We start from the raw sequence: 6,668 nt of genomic DNA, 5'->3' as shown, positions 1-6,668 counted from the left end.
GTGGGAATGGGGATGGGGGGTGGGGGTGAGAGAAATGCTTGTTCCTCATTTCTGATGTTTTCTTCCTCATGAGTTGACTTACCTAACTGGTGAATTTGGGAGGCAGAGCTGGGCATACCCAAGTCCTTCCCCATCCTCTTTTTAATGCTGGGAGCAGCTTCTGAGGGAAACTTGCATTCTGCCCTGGTCCTCCATGCCTCTGTCTAGGGAAGCCTGTGGTGGTCCAGCCTTCTACCATTCCCTGTACCTGCATGAGAAAGGAGTCCAGATTTTAGCAGGGAAGTTGATTTCTGCCACACATCTAAGCCTCAGTCTCCTTTCTCAGCTTTATTAGTAATGACAGTGCTAGTTGGTTCCCCAACTACCTACTCCCTTGTTTATCTCTTAATCTTGGGCCCCCACAAACCTCAACATAGTTAACCACTGTTCCGTAAGAATTATTTTCTTTTGGTTTGTGTTACCCAACACCTTGGTTTTCCTGCTACCATCCTGACCGCATTTTCTCAGATTTTTCTTGTGAGCCTCTTCTCCTTCCAGCCATCTTTAAACATCAGTACTCTTTGGAGTTCTGATAAGTCTATACCTCTCTCACTGTTTTCACAAATCTACAGGAGACTTCATCCACTCCCAGGACTTTTTCCCCATATAGATGTTGGTGACTTCTCAGCCTGCATCTTTAGTGCAAAGATCACTCCCGGGCTTCAGTGCATTTGGCTGCTGCTCATTGGACATCTCTTGGGCATCTGAAAAGCATCTCAACTCAATGTATCCAAAACCGAAGTCATCAACCTTCTCTACTCCCGCCCTTATCCCAATGAATGCTGTGCCATCCATCCAGAAAACTGGCCATTATCCTCAACTAGTCCCTCACCTGCACCTCCACATCCAGACCATCACCTGATTCTCTTGATTTTACCGCTCAAATATTTAACCTCTCTACATCTTTCCATCCTTACAGGTCATCATCATCTCTTACCTCAGTTACTACAAAGCAGTAGTTGGGCTTCCCATAGGCTGACCCCCTCCAATGATCTTAGAATCATTCCAAAGTATACCTCTTATCATGTCACTGTATTGCACAGACCCCTTCAGTGGCTCCCCACTGATAGCCTTCATGCTCAATATGGCAGGCAAGGAGTAGCCCACATTCTCCATTCAGCTTCATCTTTCCCTGTCTTCACCATTGCATTGAGCTATTTATGCTATAGCTCCTTGCGTGTGCATTTATTTCCTTCTGCCTGCATCACTTACAGTTGAGCTTACCCTTCACGGCCAAGTTACATGATACTTTCTCCAGGGAAGCCTCCCCTATCCACCTACACCCCTAACTGTGTAAAATAATTCTCAGAGTTGTGCCTTTCACTCTGCCCTATTTCCCATCACAGTGTATTATTGCTTCCTGTGTACTTGTAGGTATCTCCCAGCTGCCCTATATTTGTGGTGGGCTCTGTGCTGTACCATCCAGACCCTACCTCAATGAACAATTTGTTATCCCAGCTGCTGGGAGCACTGTAAGCAGCCAGTCTTCAGCTGTCAGTCTTCAAGGATTGCCTCAGCTGCAGAAAGAAGTCATGCCCAGGTTGACCCATAAACAATGACTGATGGATTCAAACCCATTAAGGCCTGGCCATCCCAGACAAACTCAGGATGACTCTGACAGGTTAGTCTAACCTCTTGAGGTTGGCCAAGACTGTCAATGGGCCTGCCTTGCAGCTGACAAATATTTGGTAGTCTTTCATGTTCTTAAAAGATGCACAGGGTCATTCACTCAAATGTTAAAGGCCACTCTTGGGAATTGTGAAACATGAAGGTAGATGATGAAGAAACTAGTTGTACTGCAATAAGCATTATGTACTAAGCAATACCGTTGTGAGATAATAGAAATCTTTGTTCCATCTTGCAGCAGGCAGTTTCAGAGCAAAGTACATTTCTGTTTAAATTATTACGGTATAGTTTTGGACATGTGTCTCTGTAACTGGCCTAGGGCCAAGTAATATCCAATTTATTTAAATATTGTACTGACTTTGAACTGACTGACTTTATTCAGGACACATGTATTCAGAACACGATATTTTAATGAAATAACAGATTAGCATGTTCCAAGAGGTTGTTTGATTTGAATTCAGATTTTTTAGGTGATTATTACCCAAGGACTTCCATCCTCTTTTGAGGAAAAGTTTAGTGTGTTTCTGTTGTATACAGTACAGGTGAATTATGTTAGGTGGAAGTATGACTTATTGTTTTATATAGAGATTAAATACACTTTAAGGTGATGTATATAGGTGACAATTTGACAAGAGGTAGACTGTGATGGTTGAATTCATATGTCAGCTTGGCTGGGTTATGGTGTCCAATGGTTTGTTCAAGCAAGCCCTGACATGATGGTTGCTTGGAGGGTACTAAGTAGATTTAAATCTTTAGTCATTTGATTGATCTGTGGCTGATGACATCTAAAATCAACAAAGGAGATTGCATTCAGCAATGAGAGAAGTCTCATCCAATCAGTTGGAAGCCTTAAAGGGAGAACTGATGATTTCAGTAGACAGAAAGAATTTGTCTACTTCAGCCAGCCAGCTTTTCCTGGGGGATTCATTTAAACTATCATTGGATTTACAACTTGCAGCCTGCCTTACAGAATTTGGAATCGCCAATCCCATGGTTACATGAGCAAATTCCTAAATATATATATATATATATGTTCTGTTGGTTCTATTTATCTGGGATCCCTGGCTAATACAGGTCATGTCTTTATAAGGAGAGGAAATTTATACACACACACAGACACAGTGTATTAGTCAGAGTTCTCTAGAGAACAGAACCAATAGGAGATATCTGCAAATAATAAGATTTATAAAAATGTCTCACACAACCGTGGGGATGCAAGAGTCCAAAACCCACAGGGCAGGCCACAAGGCTGACGACTCTGATGAAGGTCCTCAACAAATTCCTCAGGAGAGGCTGGCTGGCTGAAGCAATGAGAGAAATTCTTTTTTCTGTCTGCTAAAATCATCAGTTCTCCCTCATCAGCCACAGATGCCATCAACTGACTTAATGATTGAATAAGCGAGCCTTCTGGTTTCTTAACTAGCCACAAAATACCCTTGCAGTAACGGTTAGGCCAGTGCTTGCTTGACCAGACAACTGGGCCCCATAACCTGGCCAAATTGACACCTGAACCCAACCATCGCAGATGGCTATGTGATAAAGGTAAAGAGTGAGTTACACCCACAAGCCAAGGAATGCCATGGATTGCTAGCTACCCACCAGAACCATGGGGGATGCATGAAATGGATTCTCCCCTTTAAGAGAAAGTATGGCCTTGCCGACACCTTGATTTCAGACCTGTAGATTTCAAAATGGAGAACATAAATTCCTGCTGTTTAAGCCACCCAGTGTGTGGGACTTTGTTACAGCAGCCCTGGCAAACTAAGACACCTCTTGAGGTGGATGCATTTTCCATGTGCAACCTTTTTTTTTTAAGAATAAACATTTCTTTATTTAATCTCAACAAAAAAAATGGTAATGTTCCAAAGCTATGGCTTCACAGGGGCAATACATATATTTATAATAAATGAAATTTTTATTGTCTCCCAGGATAAATCAGTTAGCTGATTTATCCATGTACTAAGTTTGTAGTTCCAAAATCACAATCCCCATTTACAGAGAAGCAAATTGAATCTGAGAGGTTTAGTAATTTACTCGCCTCAGGTCACATGTGTGACCTTTTGAGGCTGCCTCAGGAGAAGCTACCCCCGCTACCACGGTCTGTGGGCATCCCCGGGCTGGTGCCTGGGCCCCTCCTGGCTGGGGAGACGTTCAGGGAGGTAAATCTGATGAGTTGCACTGACTGTAACCCAGTTAGTTGCTGAGAGATGCCCACTTCTTCCAGGGCTGGGGTGTTTGCTATGAGGTGAGGGAGAGTGGAGAGGAGAGGCACGCCACTGGGAGAGTTTGGGGTGGCAACCCTTTAGGAACTAGTATGGAAATAAGTCGTTGTTTTGGTAATGGCTATATCCTCTACAGAGCACGCTTTCTAAATATCGGCCCTATATCAAGGCTTTCTCAGGCCATGTCCTTTATGATTTGAAGTCTACTACACTATAAGGGCTGGAAGCTGATCTTCACCCTGCAGGTGCACTGCAGGGCACTGCAGGCATAGCCGTGCCACAGGGAGTCCAGTTGCAGTGCGTCCTTCTCCTTAAATTGTCTTCAGGTCCTAGATGTCAATTCTGCTTCCAGATTAGACAGAATTTTCATGAGGTCCTTGGGTGTATCTGTAATTATTTCCTTAAATTAGGCAGTAGGGTGTGCTAGCCCTGGAATTCCATCCATGGTGGCATATCAAAAGTTTGCATGCTAATTTTTGTTTTAAACTGTTTCCCCTTGTCTTCTTTCAGGAGGTGTTTTTTGTTTTGTTTCCAGAAACTGTCCCCTCCCCCAGCCCAGAATAAAAATAAAAAGCAGGAGGCTGAGCCCATCAACCGTGAAGAAAGCACCAATGGGACCAGCCTCCGTGCCCGCACCCTGGCTTGCCCTTTCCCCCTAGTGGCCCAATTCAAGGAGCATATCGCTCATCATGTGAGGCCTTCCGACGAGTGGCAGAAACTATGAAGAGAAAGCTGCTGACAGCGGCGCCCAGATTATTTTCCTTTTCTAGCCCTCCTATGGTCCCCATTTCTCTCTACTGAAAGCTTGTTCTCTTTTTTCCAGAGTGCTCTGCATTTTGATGTCAAACACCTCCCACAGAAAACGATAAGGTGCCCGGTTTTGAATGTGCGTGCCAAATTTTGAACAGTTCATAAACTGTTAAAACCTGCTCTCCTTTTTCTAGGCTGTGCAGAAAGAAAGGTAAAAGAGGCCAGAATTTGTGTTTATCCCTCCAGCCGGGGGTGTGTGCGCAGGTGGCCGTTTCAGGGTTTTCTCTATAATTTACTGCTGTTTGAGGGAGTTCCGGGCCCATGAGTTGAGGCCTGAAGTTGATGCCAGTCCCGGGCAGGGAAAGAGCACAGAGGACTAACAGCCACGGTGGGTCCCTGTTGCGGAGTCTTCTCTGGGCCCAGACCGTCTCTGGACGGAGCACTTGCTCTTGGCAGCAGCCCCCTCAGCTGCTCTGTCAACCGCTGGCGGCTGTCCCCAGGGACCCCAGTGTTTCTGTGTCCCCCCCACCCCACCCCAAAACACCCTGCCAGGGCCAAGAGAGACTGACCGGGGATCAGCAGCATCTTTCAACCTGAGCCCTTTGTCACCCAATGGGGTTAACTCGAGCTTTCAAAGGAACTTGGAGGCAGATCCTGTCATAGTGGGTCTTCCCAGCTATCTTTGTCTTGGGTCATATTTGACAGAGGCCTTGGAGACACTTCGGGAGAAGTGGTACCTAGACCCAGGGCTCCCAGAGAAGCTGGGGCAGGGACCCTTCAGGGCCAACTGAGCCTCTGGAAGGAACACATCAGCAAATCACAAGATGCCACTAGGTTCTCCCTATCCTTCCCCTCTAAGGTTGCAGAGCCCTTTAAGGTAGATTTAGGAGATTGTTTCAGTGGTGGAGTTGGGAGGAGATAAAAATCAAATTCCTAGAATTCCTCTTTTGGGGCCCTCCTGGTGAATCTATAAAGCACTCCTCAAACTGTGAGACGTGACACTGCCAAGTAAGATTACTGATGTTTAGGACCAACATGGCAAAACCTGATATAATCAAATAAAAGGAATTCTGCAAAAGTCTCCCCAGGGAGTCAGGGAACTCACTTCAATTGTGGTGACACTACCTAGTTCATAATTTAGAACTTTTTTTTCTATTTTAGCTATTGTTTTCAAGATTAGTCAATTATCAATAACTGATGGTGAAAAAAGATTGCTAACAAGCTAAAAGGCTAATAATAGGGGAATGAGTAAGTAAAGAATGGCATATTATATGGTCATTCAAATATTATTTATAAAGACTGCAAGGATAGGTTTATGGTAATATATTAAGTGAGAAAGGCACACATACATATATATTACTGATTTCAAATTAAAAAAAAAAAAGACACATAGAAAAAGACGAGGGACATCTCTCTAAATACTAACCGTAACTGTGTTAAGCCAACAGAATTACGAATGATTCATTTACTTTTTCTTATTTTCCAAGTTTTCAGCAATGTGATTATATGCCAATGTAATAAAAAAGTGTATAATTTTTTAAAGTCCTAGGAAACTTATTTCATGAGAAAGATTAGCTTAATAGGCTCAGAAAGAAATCAGTTTCATTAATTTATCATTGCAACTTACTTGGTAGAAATTGCTATTATACAATTAATTGCATCTTATCTGAGAAGCTGTGCTTCTGAATTACTTTTGGCCATTTCTAGGTCTGCTTTTGCAAGTGATAAAATCTGCTGCCAATGATTCTCTCCAAGGGAGCAGGAATTTGGGCCTATTTTGTTCAGTGCAGTGTTTCCAGATCCCAGTGCAGAGCTTGGCGCATAGCAGGACTCAGTAAATGAATGAACAAACAGGCTACAGGTTGTTAAAATGAGCTAGAATGGAGAATGAAAAAGCCAACCAATAAAAGAATTCCAAGATGTGTCTTGATGATGACACCTGTGATGGACACTCGGTGTTCAGATGTCCTTGAACCACATTTACACTTTTGCTCCTCTCTTCCCAGTGCCGAGGTGCCGTTGCTTCTCAAG

Source organism: Tamandua tetradactyla, chromosome 9 (genome assembly GCF_023851605.1).
Source record: "Tamandua tetradactyla isolate mTamTet1 chromosome 9, mTamTet1.pri, whole genome shotgun sequence".
NCBI classification, from domain to species: Eukaryota; Metazoa; Chordata; class Mammalia; order Pilosa; family Myrmecophagidae; genus Tamandua; species Tamandua tetradactyla.
This window is presented reverse-complemented; position numbering follows the sequence as displayed.